The 21,505-nt window shown below is 39.5% G+C and overlaps 1 protein-coding gene across 13 annotated transcripts in view; it reads left to right on the top strand.

The window, feature by feature from the left end:
* MBD5 (methyl-CpG binding domain protein 5) overlaps positions 1-21,505 on the top strand; it is a 153,551-nt gene that overhangs the window by 37,816 nt on the left and 94,230 nt on the right. For 11 of the 13 annotated variants that reach the window (XM_062637727.1, XM_062637725.1, XM_062637735.1 and 8 more), the window contains one exon: positions 18,987-19,084. The exons of 1 other annotated variant lie outside the window; for it this stretch is intronic. The gene's annotated coding sequence lies outside the window, so the exon portion shown is untranslated. Of the gene's footprint in view, positions 1-14,651; positions 14,803-18,986; positions 19,085-21,505 lie in introns of those variants that run through there. One more of the 13 variants, XM_062637726.1, reaches the window with a different exon arrangement.

Raw genomic sequence — 21,505 nt, forward strand, 5'->3', positions numbered from 1 at the left:
AAGCATTCAAGGAACATGGAGTGGGTTCAGTATGTGCTAGTGATGTCAGAAGAAGACAGATGAGAGCACCCAGGGGGACAAATGAGGGATTTACATCTTGGAGCTATTTTGGACTTTTTATTCCATGGGGTGTTCCCATTCAGCTAAGAATGGTGCCATTCTTGAAAAGTATTTCAGTGAAGCTTTGTGATACAATTTTGTATTGGAAATTATAGTTAAACTGTAGACTATAAAAAAAATACTACAGTGATTATCCATCTCTTCAAGGCTTTTAAAAATAAAGGACTGTTAGTACAGCAGAAAGGGGAACTGTGAAGGTAGCATGAAGTTAACACAAGGAGTGCAAGGTTTTCAAGGACAGCCTTAACACTGATCATAAGTATTTATATTAATGACTTTGAAAAGGCGGTTCTGACAAAGCCATCACTACAGGGAAGGAACAAATAGGACATTGAGAGCCAGCTGCCTGTGTGTCCCTACTGCTTCCTTTTGCATTAGTACTAATATTTATATAACCAAAATATTAGTAGAAGCACATCTCTTACCCTGCTCCCACAAAGGGGGTTTCAGTCGGATCGGGTGCTTCGCCTGGCTTGCGGTGGTTCATTGCAGGGACATAGTGAGAATGAATGAGTGGGTTTGTGAAGAGCAAACCTGCCCTTTTCAGAAGTGGCACAGACTTGTGTCAAATGAACTAAGGGACTCTGGAAGCATTGTTTAAACTTCAAGATAAAATAGCTGGATTTTGAATGGCATTTTATCTAAAGGTGTTCAAATGAGGCTGCGTTGGGCCAGATGCCCTTTAAAAGGTGTCCAAACTAGGTCTGGTGCCCAGCTGGATGGTGGTGGCTCAGGCCATGTAAGTACAATACCTTGCAAGAGCCTTGTAATATGGAGGCAGTCAACAGCAGTGGTGGCAGGTGATGTTTCTGTGTTTGTGGTGAGTTACGGGTACTGGGTGAGTAGAGATGGAGAGAAAAAGATACAGTCTGCTGTAAAGCAGCTGAGATTTAGGAACACATGTAGTTCTGTGGGGTTTGGGTTTTTTTTCCCTCCCTAGTAAGTAAGCAAATTCACCTTCTAAGCATATCAAAGCCGAAGATTATTATGATGATTAAACTATATTACTTACAGTAAGTGGTAGAAGACCTGAGAAACTCATAGCATCTGTACCTTTTGCTACCAACAGTAGTGACTCAACAACAAACTAACATTCTAACCTCAGCTGCCTAAGAGGTCCCAACTAAGAAAAATATTTCCTTATGTTTCAAAAGAAAAAAGAAAAATTTGCTGAGGTATTGGGATTTGTTGGCAGTATCTCTTGCTCTTACAGTACCCAGAATTCAGAATATTTCAGACCTTGACAGCCAAGAAATGAGAAGTTATGGTACAAGAAAATCCAGGTTTAAATCTTTCCCTGCTGAGCTGGCAGTAGCAACTGAAAATTATTTGCATGCTAAGGTGTAGTTACACTGAATTGTAGAAGGAGCAGTTGAAATAGCTAAATGGAGCTGTTGATTGGATTTAAGGAGATTTATTAAACCTTCCCTGTTCACCTCATGTACAGTGTTTCTCTGTGATATGCTTCATAAATGGGGCCCATTTTATGTCTGTAAGATGAATAGGAAGTAGACTTGTGGGTTTACTGGTATTCAGAGTACAAAGTTGATTGTCATCCAGGGAGGGGGGAACTATAAAAGTGCATTTCTACCTTGTTGGAGGGTATGGAGAAGGCAGAGGCAGGCTCGTCCTGAGGTGCACAGTGAGAGGTAATGGAAACAGGTTGGGAAAGAAGGAGATTACAGTTAGATGTAAGGAAAATTAAATCCCTGTGAAGGTGGCTGGTCATTAAAAACTTGCAAAATCTATGTCTTCAGAGAAATGTGAAACTCGGTCTGAAATGTGAAGTGGCCTGAATATCCTTATCTACATGGACCTCTGAGCAAGAGGTTGGACTGAAGACATCCAGAGGTCCTTTACAACTGGTGTGTCCTGTGATTGTAACCTATGGTAAGCATAGGTTTTCTGTGGAATAATTGAAAAATGAGGTTATAGGCCAGGTGTACTGCTCTAGGTCAACATATATCTAATACGGGTAACTCTGGCTTGTGACCATGATGGCACCGCCTCTCTTCTGCAGTGCTCCAGGTGCCCTTACCTCTCTGTTGTAGTCTTCTTGTGCTCTGCTTATGAGAAACTATCTCCAAAAGAAGCTAATTCCTATTGCCATGTTGTTATGACCTGCTGTGTGCTAACACACGTGTTTGTATGATGAATTATATCAAGAAGTGAATTTGAATTATAATCAGTACCGCAAGAAAACAGGTTAGTTTTAAGGGTTGCATCCTGGTGCACTTGTGCGAGGGGAAAGGAGACATGTAGGGCAGAAAAAGCTGCTTCCTTTGGCAGTTTCGTGTGAAAATGCAGAAATCTGATACCGATTTCTGATAGATCATAAAGTTTCATTTTCTCTCTGCTAATTATTTTTTGTTGGGTTTATTGCCATAATGGTGTTTTCAGATGGCCGGGATTATCTGTGAACATACAGACATTTATCTAGGTTATAGATATCTTTCATATAAACCCATATCACTGTATGTTTACTTTGCACACCCAAAACATTTAGAATGTCTCTGAATAGGGTTTTGGTTTTTGCTTTGATTATGTATTTTGTGTATATTTTCACATTTGCATGTATTTGCTGCACATAGTTTACTAAAATCAGAGATTTCAGGAAATACCTGTTTTCTTAGAATTGTAGTACTAAAGGCTCATACATCATGGCATATAAGAGCTAGAGAACAAATATGAAATTTTAGAACCTGAGTGCAATCCACTGAAAAGGATGTAACTGGTTGTGTGACATATCTGTGTCTCTGTGGACACTCACTCCAGCCAGATCATATAGTATCGCTACTTGTGGGCTAAAATGTTGGTTTGCCTTACTTATCAGAGACACGTGAATGTTCCTTTGGTCCCTTAAGGAAGTAAAGTTACAGAAAGACTAAGAAAAGAGAACAGGCAAGACAAGACTTAACAGCCTACGTATATCTAAAATTGTAAACAACTGAAGATAAAAAGGAAATATTCAGGCTGTGTAGGGGCTTATAGCTAGAAATAAAACGGTGGAATGAAGAAAGAGGAGATTAAGGCTAAATGTCATGAAAGAGTGTTCTGCAACAGTAGTGGTTTTGTAGATGACTCTTCCAAAGAAAGCAAAGAGTAGTTTCAGGACAAAGGCCCTTCTTTTTTTTTTTCTTCTTTTCCTGTTTCTTTCCTTCAGCTTAACCAATGTAAAATAATCTCATATGGGTATATAAAAGAATGTATTAAGTTTTTGAGGCATGAATGTGAATCTCTGCATCCTTGGGAGCTGCTGTGATGATGCCTTGAGTGCTGCACTGCTTTGTAAAGCCGAAGGCACAGTCTTTGCTGTCAGGATCTCGCAGTACAAGGTTCTGATCTTGTATATGAGTTAATGGTGGTAGGTCTGTACATGGTGCACGCTTCACTGACTTTAGGTTAGACACTAGATTCAAGATTGGGTTAGAAGAGACCTTAAATATCATCCAGTTCCAACCCACTGCCACAGGTAGGGACACCTTCCACTAGACCACGTTGCTCAGAGCCCTGTCCAGCCTGGCCTTTGAACACTGCCAGGGGATGGGGCATCCACAGCTTCTCTGGGCAACCTGTGCCAGGGCCTCAGCACCCTTGTAGGGAAGAACTTTTTCCTCATATCTAATCTAAATCTCCCCTCCATCAGTTTAAAGCCAAATCCCCCATGTCTTTTCCCTGCATGTCCTTGTAAAAAGTCCCTCTCCAGGACCTAAATGGCAATTCTACTAGTAATTTGTACTTTTTAATTTCAGGTTAGAATCATTCTAAAGGAGCCGTAAGGCAGTATATATTTAGGGACTCTTAACTGCCAATGGGAGGTAAAGAAAGAACAAACCAAAATCCTGAATCTAAACTTTTTTAATGGGTAAAATAGATGACATACTGTAACAATATAATTATTTTGACATGGATACTCTTAGCTAAGCTGCTGAAACCTTTTGATGTCTCTCCCCCAAAAAAAAAAAAAAAGAAGCACTTTCTAGTATTATCTCTGGATCATAAAATTTTTGAAGATCAAAACTGCTTTAGTGGTTTAAACTAGAGTTAGCTACACTGCCATGGATACTTGGCAGTTTTCTTCAGCAGCCAAGGTGGTTTGAGATTTTTCTGCCCACTTCCTCTCAGCCGTTCATTCTTTCTCCACATGAAGGTTTTCACCCCTTTTTTACTTGCAGCAGTCCAAGTGCTTGTGGTGGTGTATCTGTGGGCTAGCAAAATGGTGCAGGTTAAAACACTTTTTGGTATATTTTTACTGGGGAAGTGGTTAGCTGGATTCTGCAAAATTTCCTCCAGTAGGTACAATTTTTGTTTCTTCAGGTGTTTGTTTTAGTTGTTTGTTATTTGGTGTAAGCCCAAATTATTTCAGTGCTGTGGTTTTCAGTGTGGCTCTGCACATATTTGCTTTAGCACACTGGGGTGGTTGAAGCTCTAAGAGCCAGGTAGGAAAAAGGAAGCTGAGGTCCAAGCAGCAATGCTGTACCAGGCTTGGTCCTACAGAACATGGACATGCAAAAGTGCCCTTGGATTTTTTTTTTCCACATATATATTTCCAGTCTTTTACATATCCCAAATAACCATTAGAAACTGATTAAGAACTCTGTTAAAATATGCAGTGCTTGTAAGAAACTACTGAGTGCTGTTGGTGAAGATGAAAGTAATTTCTAAAGTTGTTTGCAATTATATAGAGCTATTGACATCACCTTATTCTCATTTTCAATAATATAACAGTAAGCGTGACTATTTTTCCTTTACTTTCTGCTCTTTTCTGAATTTGAGCAGTGTTCCAGCTGAATCATGAAATCTGACAGTCGTGACTTCCGGCCTGGTAATGAAGTGTCGCCTGGGTGAAACTGGAGCCAGCCCTGACTCCAGAGCCCTTGGGTATTTGCTCCATACTTGAAGAAGAGATGTTATGTGATATTTTGTCCAATGTAACAAAACCAGTTAAATCTCTCCTTAAGATATAAAAAAAAACTTTTGCTTGGGCTTAGCTGTCTCCTTGCTGCCCCAGGAGGGTCTTGTTTAAATGCAGACGCTCCATCTTTCACTTTCTTAGAGAGCAACCTGTCTTATCAGTTACTTCCATAAAGCAGCATTTACTATGAATACCATTTCTGCTGTTAGACTGTGAAGAGACGAACTGCATACCTGATATGTCTGGATACTAAGGAAGTTAAGCACCACAATCCTGGTAATTCCTCCTGATGACTGTGAAATAGGGATGTGATGATTATGGTTCTCCTGGGAGATGTCTTAAAATATTAACAAGGTAATTTTCTTAACAAAAATTTCCAAACCTCATTTCAACCAAGTAGGAAGGGAATATTGCTTCTGTCTGTTTCTGACTTAATTGTCCACGCGCTGGTTGTAGAGATGTCATCATGTAATAGTGGTGTTGCTAGCACAGAGAGGTGCCTCTCAAATCCCTGGAGGGGAGGGAATAAGGCTGTTTCCCTGAAAGATTTTCTTTTTAGTAAAGGTAAGATGGAAAGAGTAATGATGGAGACAAAATTGAAAAGACAGAAATATCAGAAGGGATGGTAGGCTAAAGCCAGAATTTCTAAAGCTTCATTGGATGCACCTTCAGAGCTGGAAATGCCATTCAGAAGAATCTGGCTACATTACCAAGCCCTTGAGTAGCAAGTGATCTTTTCTCTGCAGAAGAATAAGGAGCGCTGAGTTCTTCATTGAATGTGTCTTAAACAGGGATGTTGGGCTGTGTGAGTTGGGTTACCCATCTGGGAAGGATGGGTAGACTGGAGAAACTTGGTATCACTGGAAGGGTTGATACAGGAGTTGAGAGCCATACAGAAATGAGTGCTCCCTCCCTGATGCCTAAGTCCACTTTGTTAATAGCTCAAAATTCCAATTGAACTAAGCTGATTAAATGGCACAGTAGATTTGTTGCGCAGAAATGGTGGTGTTAATCTGGCAGACAAATATATTGGAGGGGAGATGAGGTAGAAAAAATTATGAAGTCCATCCATAATTATGTTTTTCCTTATTTAAAAAAAAAAAGGAATAAAAGCAAAAACCTACTAAGGCTTTTCTTAACATGTCTAGAAAATCTGCTTTTCAGGAAGGCAGCATAGTGAACTGCAAGGAAAATAGAATTTTAGCTTTTATTTGACAAAGGAAGGAAAGAATAAAAGAATACAGCCATCACTTGACATAAATTTGCTGTTAAAAACAACCCCAAACATTATTACGTTTGATGAGTTTCTGAAGTTTCTTGGAGTGATTTGCGGGTTCCACAGGACTAATCTATATGTACTGCATGCATAATTGAAATGGGAGATAAATTCCATTCTGTTCATAATACCATCATCTCACAAGGTATTTTTTTATTAAATTAGACTTGGTAACTAAATTGCTCCTTATGCCTTTTGTGGATGCTCCTAAATCATCATCTAAACAGCAGCTGATCCAAGTTTGGCAAAAAGAAGAAATGAAGTTTTGGAAGATTATATTAATTGTTCCCAATAGTAATCAATCAGAATTTAAAACAAGACCACACACAAGTATCAAAAGTGTTGTAATTATGGCAGTGCTACAAATCTTATGTTAATGGAGCAGAAGAAAAAAATAATGGTAAATACGGCCCATACTTTGAGCTTAAACATTCTGTGGATGTTACTTGCAGAACGAGTACTGTCTCCCTTGATTAAGGAAAATAGCAGGATTAAAAACATCACTTTCCCAACTTTTTTGTAGTATCAGCAGAAGCAAAGCATAGACCAGCTTACCTCACTAATTAGCAACTTGTTTTCTTTTGCTGCCTCCTGTTTACTTCATGCTTTTGATAACTTTGTCTTCAGAAAAATCTTTCCTGTGTTCTAGGGGTCTTTTTCAAAGCAACACTTGGACAATAAGACATGTCGGTACTGAGGGCATGTCCTCAGCTTTCATCTGCTTTTCCTTACCTTTCATGTTTGTTTTTTCCCATTGTCAGAACCTGCAGTGCCTCCTCTTTGGTATCCCTAGCAGCAGCTGGTTGTGTATTTGTTTCAGGATGTGGGTGGCCCTTCTGTCCTGCTTCTTTCCAGACGTCAGGGTGAAGGGAAAGCAGTTAGAATAATACGTAGATGTGAATGTAAAGCCTGAAAAAAAATGGGTGTCACGTTTTAGGTATTCAGATACATGCATTAAAAACTTTTTAATCTTGCATAAAATGTTCTCCTAAATTTCAGTTTGTTGGACATGCACTTGCTAACACAAAGAAATATTCCTCTGTTAGGTCTTGTGGGATTTAGAGGCATTTGTGAATTCATTTGTTTTTATAGAGTTCCATCAAAAGAGAAATCCTTTGTAAAACTATGGATGTTAAAATTACAGACATTGCTGATCTGAGAAATTATAGGCAGTTATTAGCATTTGAATATTGAATTTAAAATGCAGAAAAGACCCCTGAAACCTACAAGCTATGATTCCAAGTTTTGAGAGGAATACTTTTCCTAGGCCTTCTTTCTGGTTCCTTTCCTTGAAGATAAATAAGATTTTTAAAAATTTGTGGAAATGTCCATTTGATTTTACTTACAATTTACCAAGACTTACTGCTTAAACATTAACAGAAGTTAAATAAATTATAATGACCAGGAGAGCATGGACAGAGGAAGCCGCCAACCATGGTGGTACCCATAACCAGGCAGAACAGCTCACCCTTTCATACTGCTATGAATGCATCTATTACGCTTGGAAATCCAGCGGTTCCATGGGAGTTTTCATTTTTAAGTCTTCTAACTAAAATGGTTTTTGAGGCTTTAGCACTGCCTTGTTAAAAATCCCCTGCCACATGTTAGGAGCTCAGGACACATGCAGACATCCGTGCTCTGGTCCAGCAGCTTTTGCCTCCAAATGCTTCTTCCTGTCATGTTTCTGGGGTTCTGCTAGTGTTTGGATTTTGGGGTGGGTTTTCTTCTGTCAGGTGGGAAAGTCATCTGGCACAGCAGGATATTGAACTTTTGTGAGAGTCTGGCCAGAAGCAGAGAAGGACTATTGCTTTATGGAATGCCACGTATAGCTGGTGCTATCGGACACCAGCCAGTAGCTACTATCGAAGTCTGGCTCTGCAGAGCTGATAATGGGGTCTCTAGTGATGTCCCTGTCTCCTTCTTCTGGTACTAGTTTTCTTGTGCCTACTGGTGTTTGAAATGCACTATAAAACTATGTGGTTTGTGCTGAATAGTTATGCTTCAACTAAATGAATGGAAGAATACTGTTGAATGGAAACTGTCACAAGATCTGCCAATTAATATAGTTTTTCTGTTGCATTTGATTGCCTTTTCTGTTCTTTAAAGAAGACAGAATAAAACAAGGGACATATCTGAAGAGATGCATTTTTTTCTGTTGCTGTGTAATCATCACAAATTCATACGTTCTTAAATTTACAGCATTTGGTGCCCCTAAATGGTTCTAATTTAATTTTGGAGAAGAAGAACATTTCTTCAAACAATTGAGGCTCGGCGCTGCCGGTTTTTGTTTTTTTTTTCATTTTTAAAAAAGAAAAAAAAAGTCTCTGAAGAGATGTCAGTGTTTTATCTGCTGTTTAGTGTCCTCATTTCAGTTTTGATATAGTATCATGATTTCTGGTATTCAGTGTTTGAAAGCACAAGAGCACTATTTTATAACAGTAAATGTCAGTACACAGTTTTTCTCAAAATCAACCAAAAATAGAATTTTAGTCCAACTTACAGCATCTTTGCAGGTTTTAAACACTAGTACTGATAGAAAACATTCAGAAATTAAAGCTTTGTATCTACAGTCCTGTAATGCAGCTCTTTCAGTCTTTAGTTCTGTATTTACTAGGACATCAGTTCTCTACAATTTTGTTACAGACATAGACTGCTGTGGAGCTACAGAATGCTGTTAGAGTGATAGCAACTGCTACAAATTGGAGTTGCATACTTTTGGTGCAGTCTAAACGGCAGAGGAAGAACATTGTGGTATAGAACGCTTGGACATAGATACTTAAACGTTTTTCCGTTTTCGTTCTTCAGTACAATAGGTAGTAATTCTAATCCTTTCATTTATTTTTCCTTATTTACAAATCTTCACATTTTCAAAAGAATTTCAGGTATCTTTGCAGTGTTGTAGCCACAAGATTACAGTTGACAAAAATTTTGTATTTTGTTCCCAGCTGTGTTACCAACATACCAAGGGCTTGGGGAGGTCACTAAAAATCACTGTGCCACAGTTTTCTCTTAGTGAAGTAAGAGCTCTGTCATGTTGGGAAATGAATTACATCTGATAGTATATTTTTAGCTACGTAAGATGTTTGGATGAATGGCAATATAGACGCAAATTGTTTTGTGTATGGAAATCTTAAAAGGTCAAAACCGTCTTTTTTTTTTTTTTTTTCCAAGATTGTTCAAATCTGATGATGTGTCATCTTTAAAAGGAGACCTTTATGTGGCTGGTCATTTAGTAGCTATTTTAATTAGTCAGAATTCAAAAGAGTAGTTGGGTGAAATGTGAGTAAATCTCATTACTTTGACAGCAGTTGCTTAACTACAAAGGAAGTATGTATTTAGTAAGCCCTAGTTTGCTGCGGATAATAATTGTCTTAGGTCAGCATGGAGCTTATATTTCCCCACATTTCCCCTGTTTAACTTACATGAATGAAGGATTCTTCCCGTCATCTTAAATTTTTGGGGGCGGCTCATAGCAAGGCAGGGCTTTTCCCATTCGTGTCCATAGTAACTCCTGGTTCCCAGTCTCTTAGCTTTGGTGTGCTTGCAATCTTCCTCCTCTTCCCACAGAAGGTCTCAGAGTTTCCTGGTTTGTTGTTCCTCTCTGAAAAACTAAGAGTTCAAACCCTACGTTCTACATTGTCCTCTGGCTAGGGATGTTGTCGATACTGGTTGGGCAGCCTGACTCAAAGACCAAATGAGATATGAAACAAATTGATGCAAAAGCTTCTGCATGCTCAGTTGAATGAGTCATAATTTCCCTACTCATGTAAAATGCTCTAGCTTAAAGAGCAAGCTCTGCTGTTAAGGTAGTATTGAATAAGTGAGACTAGGAAAGAAAAGTCTAGATGCGATGTTCATGTTTGTGAATGATGTAGCAGAATGCATGGCAGGGACTGAGGTGAGGAAAGCTCTACTGCCTCAGTGGTTGGGTTGACAAGGGGTCTGGAGGAGTGGTTCTCTTTGCTTGTTCCACTCCTTACATAATGTATAGTTGAAGTATAGCTTTAGTTAGCTGGGATGTACAGCTTGAAGTCCTATGATGATCCCAGAGATAGTATCATAGAAAGGTTTGGGTTGGAGGGGACCTTAAAGACCATTTAATTTCAGCCCCCCTGCCACAGGCAGGAACACCTTCAGTGGTGTTTGCTCAAAGCCCCGTCCAACCTGGCCTTGAACACTTCCAGATGGTTGCACATTACACAATCTCCATGGAGAATTTTGCTTTAGCTAGTTGTAGAAGTTATGCTGTTCAGCTTTAAAGACAGATTAGCTGCTAAAAAAAAGTGTTTAGACGTAACCTAGAAAGGAAGGAAATGTAGATATTCATGTTTGGAAGAGAAATGGGATTTCTTTAAAATGTACTTTTTATCTCATTGAGGGCTGGTGTTGGGGTTGTTGTTGTTTTCTTTCTTCCAGAAATACTGTTTTGTTACTCAGAACTTGTAATAGTACTGGGATTTTGTCTGTATTAAAAAATAAAGTAAGGGATGCTTTGTTAGTGATTAGGGCCCAAGTGCTGCTGGACACAACCTGAGATCTGCAAAGACTTGCCTTCACCAGCACACTGGTGATAAAATTAGTGAGGCTTTTGTACATTTAGCTAAAATCTCTTCCCCCCCCCCCATTTAGAAAGTTCAGTTACATTGGTGTCAATAAAAGGGTAAGAGTTAAAAGCAGGATAAAATTCTTTCTTAGAACAATACTGGAGCAGAGTCAGGTGTCATGCAGTCTCATGAGTTCTTGATTGCTTGTCTCTGACAAAAACAAGACAGACCTGGTATATTTATTTCTTGCTTAAAACTATTAATTAAAAAAATACTGTGGTTGCCTTTTCTGCATTATTGGGGAACAAGAAAGTACATGTTTTCCTTCTAGTTCTTCTTCTGTAGTAGCCTTTGCAACCGTTTTGAATCATCTCTTGGATTCTAAAATCAGAGGAGAATGTAACCTTGTTAAAGATAGCAACGTGTTTTGTGCAGTGCTTATTCCTGTTGCTTTCTTTCTCTTCTACCACGCACATCAGGTGTAAAAAATAAAAAGCTAGGAAACTAAGAGCTCTTCAGTGTTTTTCAAATCTTGCTCTTTACATTTGCTACTAAAAAACGAGTCTAGAAAAGACTTTGTTACCTTTCTGTAGCTCTGTGCAGATATTTCTGTGCGCAAAGTTTTCTGTTACATTTATTTCAGTGTGAAATAATGATCATAGGACTCTAAGTTTGTTTGTTTGGGTTTTTCTCTCACAACTAACAAACATACCTCCCAAAAGCAAAAGACTGATGGAGACTGCAAAGGCTTTGTAGTATTTCTGTGGCAGTGCCCCTTATATATTCCCTTATCTAAAAGAAAATGGTCTGATATTCTGCACCTGTCCAAGTTAATGGGTTTCTTTTAATACCTCAACATCTTTATGAAGCTCAGGCATGTTTTTTTTCACCCATGTGATTTAAAGTAGCACATGTAACTTCATCCACGTTACTTTTGATTTATGCTTGTGTAGAAGTTGGCTCTTTCAGGAAGCTGATTTGCTGAAACTAATGCAAATATTTAATTCCTGAGGTTAGAGTGTCTCCTGTTTGCATTTGTGAAATTCTAATTAACAGCAAACCCCCAGTGTGGTGTGGGTGTGGACAGCACAACTGATGGAGCAGCCAGGTTTCACCATCAGAGCTCTGGATCAGCGCAGAGATTCATGTAAAGAAGTGCAGCCATGGGGTCAGGGTGGTGTGAGCAGTATCATTTTCTGCATTTGAATTATTTTTGTAAAATGTTTGAACAATACTTTGTGCCATTGTGTCAGTAATAGTGGAAAATCTACCTTATCCCAGATAATGCAGAAATAGAGCAAAAGAGCTATTTACAGTGTGAACAAATGGAAAGTTAACGACATTAGAAAAATGCATTGATGTTTTTACATAGCTATGCAATATAATATTTAGGTTAACGTAAACCTACTGTTTTTAATACTTAGTAGCAACCATGAGTAAAAAAAAAAAAATACTGTCTAAAACCAATTAATTAATTTTTCCCAAGTGATTTTTGAGCATTTATGTTGATTATTGTCATGTGTTCATACAGCTTAGTTTCTTCAAAATCACCGTTCAGGAGTAAACTAATGAGAAGATATCTGGGATTTAGAAAGTTTCATATGTTAGAATATACTAAATGTTGAGTTGTATCTAAATAAATGTTTTGTCCCCAGTCCAGGAAGAAAATACAAAAAAAAATCAAAACAGAATCTTCCATTTGAGCAGAGACATATGTTTTGTGGGTTGGCACCAGACTAAGATGCAGAATCTTGTAGAACCAACTCTTCATACTCCAGGATATTTAGAGGAAAAACATTCAAACCAAGGTGCTAGAAAATTATTTTTTTAAAAGACATAATAATTAAAAAAAAAAATAAAACAGAGCATCTGATGTGCTGTACAAAGGAATTCCAGCCCCAGCCAGTAAGTTGGCTTCATTGGGGCCCAACTAAAATGCCTCCATGAATTATTCATAGCATGAGGAATGAACAAGAGGAGTTAGGGATCTGCACACACCTGCAGGGCTATGATCTTATTGGCATTACAAAAAAGTGGTGGGATAGCTCCTATGATTGGAGTGTTGGAATGGAAGGATACAGGCTCTTCAGGAAGGACAGGCAGGGAAGACGAAGAGGGGGTGTTACCCTCTGTCAGTGATGAGCTGGAGTGCATGGAGCTGTGCCTGGGGATGGATGAGGAGCTGACCGAGAGCTTAAGGGATTAATGCTTTTGCTAAAATAATCTTAAAGCATAATATTTTTTTCCTCTTTATTGCTAAATCCTACTGTCATTCTAGTTCAGTGATAGGCTTGAGAGCTGGGCCTGCACATGCACTGGGGCATTCCCAACCGCAGATACAGGCTGGACGCAGAATGGACCGAGAGCAGAGCTGAAGAGAAGTACTTGGGAATGTTGGTTGTCAGGAAACTCGGCATGACCCAGCAGTGTGCGCTTGCAGCCCAGAAAACCAGCCATGCCCTGGGCTGCATCACCAGCAGAATGACCAGCAGTTCAAGGGACTGGATTCTTCCCCTCAACTCTGCTCTCATGAGGCTCCCCCCTCACAGTACTGCATGCAGCTCTGGGGTCCCCAACGTATGAAGGACATGGACCTGCTGGGGCAAGCCCAGGGGATGCCACAAAGGTGCCCCAAGGGCTGTACCATCTCTTCTATGGAGACAGGCTGAGAGAGCTGGGTTTTTTTCAGTCCAGAGAAGAAAAGACTCTGGGGAAACCTTAGAGCAGCTTCCAGTACCTAAAGGGGCCAAAAAGAAACAATGAGAGGGGCTTTTTACAAATGCAGGTAGGGACAGGACAAAGGAGAATGGGTTTAAACTGGCAGAGGAGAAATTTAGATTAGGTATGAGGAAAAAGTTCTTCCCTGTGAGGGTGGTGAGGCACTGGCACAGGTTGCCCAGAGAAGCTGTGGATACCCCATCCCTGGCAGTGCTCAAGGCCAGGTTGGACAGGGCTTTGAGCAACCTGGTCTAGTGAAGGGTGTCCCTGCACATGGCAGGAGGGTTGGAACTAAATGATCTTTAACAGTCCCTTCCAACCCAAACAGTTTTGTGATTCTTACAAATATAGGCTGTCTTAGAGACAGAAAATGTCCGGGGTTTACTGTCCCTTTATTTCTAGTACTGTGTAACTGTCTCCTTTTTTTCTGGTGGCAGTCTCAAATGAAATACAGGAAGGTACTGTAAATAAGATAATGTGGTATTAAAAATGTTATAATTTCATTGGTAAATTCACATTAATTGAAGATGAGATCATAGTGACTCCTTCTGGCTGTTGGAATGATCATCATAAAATCATATGAAGAAAAAAATAACGAAACACTTGGGTGTCATTCAGCAAAATTGAACAGGCACCAAAGATTTAGAAGGTTCCCCTGAAACACAGAAGAAGCTTTTCCCCTATGATGCAAGGCTCAGGCTCCTCAGAGAAGGCTTAAAGGTTTTGACAACAATATTAATGATACCCTTGTAATTATTGCAGTTGTTATGTATGAAAGGAACATGATGACGTTTGATCAGAAGTAATATTTTCAATGGGAGCAGAATTTAGATATCTGGATTTTGGTTGTGTGGTTCAGTACCAACAAAAAAAGAAAATAACATCTATTGACACAAAAGGAAAAGTGAGAAGGATTGACTTGTCAGGCAAAATAGAAGAATTTCAGTGGCGCTTAAAAAATACAGAGAGATTTGGGTATGAATTGACTTCTTAACAAAATTGAATGCTAAGTTTGAAAGGCAGATAATAGCCTCAACACTGTACTTCATGTGCAAAGTTTTTAGGGAAAACAAGTCACAGATTCTAAACCATTTTGAGGAATAGTTGTTTAAAATGGCATGATGAAATGTTGCATTTCTTTCCCTGTAGTTGACCCTTATTATGTGTTTGCCCTTCTTTGGGCTCCAGTTCTCAGATCATCTTCAATTTGAAGATCTCCCTGTCAGCAGGTGTGCTTTCTGGTTTGTAATCATTGATAAGCATCTTCCACACTGGACTTATTAAACAGATGTGTTGATGGATTCTGTTTTGCTTTCTGTACCAGTTTATTCCTCTGACTTTATTGGTTTGGCATATAAAACAAGTACAGCCAAGGCCAGGTATAGCTAATGAAAGAGCCGTATGGTGTGACAGCACAAGATGGAGACCTGTTGAATTAAAGGTAGTTTTGGGTTGAATGTTGATATTGGCATGCCTTACTGCAGTAACACTTCGTATCTTAGGTTGGGCTGGTTAGTGACTTTGAACAGCTTATCAGCAGAACTTTTTCACCTGTTTGTTTCACAGACTACTTCTCTGCACTTCAAGGTATTACATCAGTCTTAGATTATCTGAAACATATCTTTCCTGACCCTCAACACTGTCTTGACCCTTATCTGAAAATGTAGTGGCAGTCTGCTGGGACAGCATCGCTTTCAGTCCCTGCAGAGCAAGACTTTTATATGTTAATAGCTTCATTTTGTATCAGGAAATTTTTTAGCCGTATCAGTCCACCAGCTTGCAGTCTGGCAAGCATCAAGGCACAGTGTACATCCAATTTCTTTTTCAGATTTTTCATTAGAAAAAGCATAATCATGGTATAGCCTATGCAGTTTTATTTCAGAGGCTGATTTGGCAGTTACTGTTTTTACAAAGATTTTTAATTTTTGGAAGCACTAGAGAAAGCGGAGGGTATCCATTCAAGTATTCATTAAGTTGCTCTTTTTGTGGAAGAAGTTGATTTGAAGGATGTTTATTTGGAGGATGTTGGGGCGTTTAATTTGACTTAAGAAGCAAATACAGATAATTCAGATACCGCATTATAATAAAGCTGAGATGAAATAACTTTTTGTGTTAGAGGCAGCCTGCAAAGAACTTGGTTGTTTTGCTGTTAAAGGTGTTTAACTATCATGGCTTTAAACAGCAATAAATTGTCCACAGAGCCTGATAAGTTATCTGCTGCTGTGATCACCTTTCCAAGTGTGCCCTGGCTCCTGGCAATCAGATGACCCAGGCCTGCGAATAAATAAATGAGTAAAGAGAGAAATCACAGATTTATTTTTTTTTTTAAATGTATATTCAAGATGAATTAGTTGCTTGTGTTAACCTCAGTTGGATTGCTGCTGTGGTTTCAACTATCAGGACTCAGCAAAAGGTTTTCCTTTGCTCAGAGTTGGATTCCTCCATAATCTGCAAAAGACTAAACCAAGTGGAATCAACTGAGGAGAAAATCATTTACAAGGTGAAACCTTTTTGACTTGATTGGTTCTCTAGTTAATTGCATCTGTTGCTCAATGAAAGGTTTCAAAAGCATTGCAGCATGTGTTAGGTTGTGTAGGTACCACTAGGACCATTGAGCATGTATAGAGTTCATTATACCGACTTAAGCCCCTTAGCAAACTTTCTGTCTCATGTTGCACAGCTATGGTTGAAGTCCCTTCATTAAGAAAGCATTATCCAGAGCAGAGAAAGTCAGGACATTCTGAACATCAGGAAACACGTTTTCACTGAGGCAATTGTTGATCACTGGACCAGGCTGACAGAGAGGCTGTGGAGATGTTCAGAGTCCAGCTGGATACAGGCCTGGGCCACCAGTTCTAGGTTGCCCTGCTTGAGGAAGCAGGGTAGACCAGATGTTCTAAAAACGTCCCTGGCAATTTCAACTACTCCATGGAAATTTTATTGTGGTTATAGTAGACAAGTAGTTTCTCTTTCAATGAAAGAAGTTGAAAACTAAAAAAAAAAAAACCCAACAAAAAAATCCACAACCAAGAAACCCAAAAGTTGTTGTTGGGCACCTTGGCATGAGCTGATTCCCAGGGAAGCACATACGTAGACCAGTACATCAATGCTGACCTTACCATAAGCGTAGTAATTTTCTTTTTTAACTTCAGCTTTTCATAGTTACAGTACTGAAATATGAAAACAGCACTAATAAATGGTACTGTACCATTATCCTTTGAACACTGTGGGGTTTTTTAAAACATAACTGGCATTTTTAGGGGTGTTGTCTTAAAGCTACCTGGACTTGTGCAAAATGTTCGACACTGTCCCATGTGACATCCTTGTCTCTAAATTGGAGAGACATCAATTTGACAGGTGGACCACTCGGTGGATAAAGAACTGGCTGGATGGCTGCACACAAAGAGTTGTGGTCAATGGCTCAGTGTCCAGCTGGAGACCAGTAACGAGTGGTGTCCCTGAGGGATTGGTTGGGACCGGTCTTGTTCGACATCTTTGTCACTGACATGGACAGTGGGATTGAGTGCGCCCTCAGCAAGTTTGCTGACGACACCAAGCTGTGTGGTTCGGTTGCGTTGTGGTTTAAGCCCAGCCAGTAACTCAGAACCATGCAGCCGCTCTCTCATACCTCCCCCTTCCTCCACCCGGCTCCCAGAGGGATGGGGAGGAGAATAGAAAGAGTGTAACTCCCATGGGTTGAGATAAGAACAGTCCAGTAACTAAGGTATAACACAAACCACTGCTGCTACCACCAATAATAATAATGAGAAGGGAAATAACGAAAGGAGAGAATACAACCGCTCACCACCCGCCGACCGATACCCAGCCCGACCTGAGCAGTGATCTAGCCCTTCTGGGTAACTGCCCCCAGTTAATACACTGGCCATGACGTGCTATGGCATGGAATACCTCTTTGACTAGTTTTGGTCAGGTGTCGCGTCTCTGCTTCCTCCCAGCTTCCCTTCCTCCCTGGCAGAGAATGAGACTCAGAAAGTCATTGATCAGAGTAAACATTACTGAGCAGCAGCTAAAAACATCGGTGTTAACAGCGCTGTTCCCAGGCTGAAAGTCAAAAACACAGCGCTGCACCAGCTACTAAGAAGGAGAAAAATTACTGCTACTGGTGAACCCAGGACAGGTTGATACGCTGGAGGGATGCCATCCAGAGGGACCTTGACATGCTTGTGACCTGGGCTGATGCCAACCTCATGAAGTTTAACCATGCCAAGTGCAAGGTCCTACACCTGGGTCAGAGCAATCCCAGGCACAGCTACAGGTTGGGCAGAGAAGAGATTCAGAGCAGCCCTGTGGAGATGGACTTGGGGGTGTTGGTCGATGAGAAACTGAACATGAGCCGGCTTCAGTGTGCACTCGCAGCCCAGAAAGCCAACCGTATCCTGGGCTGCATCAAAAGGAGTGTGACCAGCAGGTCAAAGGAGGTGATCCTGCCCCTCTACTCTGCTCTTGTGAGACCTCACTTGGAGTATTGTGTGCAGTTCTGGTGTCCTCAACATAAAAAGGACATGGAACTGTTGGAACAAGTCCAGAGGAGGGCCATGAGGATGATCAGGGGACTGGAGCACCTCCCGTATGAAGATAGGCTGAGAAAGTTGGGGCTGTTCAGCCTGGAGAAGAGAAAGCTGAATGGAGACCTCATAGCAGCCTTCCAGTATCTGAAGGGGGCCTATAAGGGTGCTGGGGAGAGACTTTTCATTAGGGACTGTAGTGACAGGACAAGGGGTGTAATGGGTTAAAACTTAAAGAGGGGAAGTTTAGATTGGATATAAGGAAGAAGTTATTTACTGTGAGGGTGGTGAGGCCCTGGAATGGGTTGTCCAGGGAAGTTGTGAATGCTCCATCCCTGGCAGTGTTCAAGGCCAGGTTGGACAGAGCCTTGGGTGACATGGTTTAGTGTGAGGTGTCCCTGCCCACGGCAGGGGGGTTGGAACTAGATGATCTTAAGGTCCTTTCCAACCCTAACTATTCTATGATTCTATGATTCTCAGTTGTCTTTTCAAAGTTTAAGGGGGGTTAACTTTTTGTAATCTATTAGTGTTCATAATATAACACGTTTTAATACTTTTTTGTAATTTTGTCTTTTCTCATCTTTAACTCGGGGAATGATTAATGCTGTTGTTATTTTGGTATGATAACAGTGAATTTCCCAAGTTTGGTATGCTTAGTCATAAATATGCTAATGCTAAGTAATTGTTATATGCCTCAACTGGATAAATGCCTTCCCATGTAATGGCTCTGGTGCTTGTCTGTTTGTTTTTAACAGCAGCTAATAAATTAGTGTAATTAATGCACAGTTTTACTTTGTGCCTTCTTAATTAAATATAGATTTAAAAAAAAAAATCCTTAGTCTAGTTGGAACTAACCTGGCGTATGTATGTTTTGTGTTTTTCTTCAGATCCTTGTTGACGATGGTGGTCATTGGAGGCATAAATATTGAAGAATATATCACTTACAGACAAGATCTTTGAAATCCGTTCCCTTCCACCAGCAAAGGTACATAAAATAATCTATATTATGCGTTTTTATGTAAGTAATAAATTAGGTTTTTACCTTCAAAATAAGCAAAATTGAATAGCAGCTGAAGTTTAGGAGTTTGACCACAGTTCAAGTTTCAGCTTTTTTTAGGAAGTTTATTTATTCTACTGATGTGAAAAATCAGCTAAATTAAAAGAGCTGCATTTCTTTTCTTCCTTGTTAGTTACAAGAGTGTGAGTCCTTAGTTTGTTTTCCACAGAGGAAAAAAGTGTCAATCTTTTGGCAATTTCTATAAGAAGTTTAGAAATGTGGCTTCTTTTTAGTTAAATTTTAGAGACACGAATCCAATGTGCTCTGTACTTGTGCTGTTTATTTTGAATGTGTGAAGTTTTGAGCAAAACGCATGTTAGGTATTCAGGAGAGTTATGTTTTTGTTTTATTTTTTCTATTTTGAAACTAACTATAAAAAACACTCTAGATAATGTGGGAAGGATTTTTTCTGTTATGGAAATAGAGCTAATATTCCCACTCATTATCAGTTGTTAATTTAATGTGTGGTAATAGCTGGAATTTAGTGATGATTATATGGTAGTAGATTTTTGGTTAGCTGTACAGCTCATCTATGAGCAAACCAATTAAGACATAATTTCAGAATATAATTGAACTCCTAGTGGGACACTGGAATTCACTAGAAATTTACATACTTGCTTTTCTTTGTTTTAGTAGACAGGTCCAAAATGAGGTACTACTTCACTCTTCTGAATACAGCAACTTCACCTGAGACTTTGCAAAGTGAAGCATGTAAAATAAAGTTAAATGGATAAATAATTTAATGAATAAGCAATTTAGTTTCCAAATCTGATCTTTGAATCGCTCTTATTAGCTGTTTATTTGAAGAATAAAACTTACTTTGTTGTTAGGACGCTGTGACCCTGTTGATGTTCTTTTCACCTACACTGCAAGACAGTGTGGTGCAACACAGTGAAAACCCATTTACTTTAGTACAAAGTTTGTTCAGCATTCATAACTCATTTTCGGTCTTTATGCATGTCCAGGCAGCCTCGATCTGCCGGGAAGGGGCTTATTTGGATGTCTTTATAACTGTTTCTTTTCAAGCAATATCAACAGAAAATCACTGGAATTGCATAGTTAGTGCATGGATGCACTACCATGCATAGAACGTCAGGGCTGGGGCACACAGGGTCAGATTTCTGTCTCACATCTGTGTTGAAAAATTAAGTATTTCATTTATGCAGTGTTTGCAATGCATTTTGTTTTATTGCCCCTTCAAGTATCTATTTACGGAAGTCAGAGCTTTTGTATGAAACCCCTTTTTTCCTTTTTAGTTTTTTTTTCAGCCCAAGTTTACCTGCAAGGGCACTAAGCCTCTACTTGGGTATATCACCAAAGGTGGTGGATGCTGGCAGATGCATCAATGCTAATGCAGCCCTGGTGCCATTGGGTTTGCGTCATTCTAAGTTTGCTCAGCTCCCAGATGATCCTGTAAGAGAACAGCAGATGGGAAAGAGTTAAAAAGTGGGGCATGTGTAACTGACCTGTGTGATCTAAAATAAGGAAACAGTAGCTGTTTGTTAGAGAAAAGCTCAAATTAAGAAAGAAATTAAGGCATTTCTCTTCCCCCTTGCCCCCCCCCCCCCTTTTTTTTTTGACCCCCCAGAAGGGAAAACCTTTTGCATTTAAAAGATGAACACTACTGAGCTGAGAGAGGTTATTTATACCTCTGCCATCTTGAAGTTAATTTTTTTGAGTTTGTTTTGGTGTTCCTGTTTCCTTCAAGGACAGACCTTTGCATATATTTTTATTTGTTCTAAAATGGGGGCCTGAGACATTTGGCAAAGGAAAGCCAAATGTTTGGAGGGAATAATTATCAAAGCTTGCATTTGAGTTAAGAAGAAACATTTTTTGTAGGTGAAAAACTAGAACAGGGGAAGTATTTCTTCCTGTAAAGTTAACGTTTGACTGGTTATTTCCTTAATGTTTTAATATATATATGTGGATAAACCTCAGGATGTTCTGCGAAAGCAAAACAAAACATTTAGTTCTCGCTCTCAGCATCTTAGCTTTTAATTTTTACTCTGTCTACCAGAGTAAATATCACAGCTGTATAGGTATGTGCAGACATTGTTTCTGTTCCATTTGATCTATTTTTAAATGCAGGAACTTTTTGTATTTAATATGTATTATTGTGCTTGCAGTCTTAATACTTCAAAACCTTAGTGACCTTGCTTCACCCACTTGCACCTTGTCCATTATCATGCAGTCTTTAATTATGTGATAACATGCCATTTTTCTCAGTAGAAGGAAATCCTTAAATAGATGGCATTTAATCAGTGTGCAGCTATCCAGTATTTTTAATTGTTCAGTGTGTCGTTCAAGATATTCCACACTCTGTATAGTTTTGAGACCTTGCTCTGCAGA

The sequence above is a fragment of the Pezoporus occidentalis genome, unplaced genomic scaffold (assembly GCF_034315485.1).
Source record: "Pezoporus occidentalis ecotype Australia unplaced genomic scaffold, CSIRO_AGI_Poc_V1 ctg54, whole genome shotgun sequence".
Classification (NCBI taxonomy): Eukaryota; Metazoa; Chordata; class Aves; order Psittaciformes; family Psittacidae; genus Pezoporus; species Pezoporus occidentalis.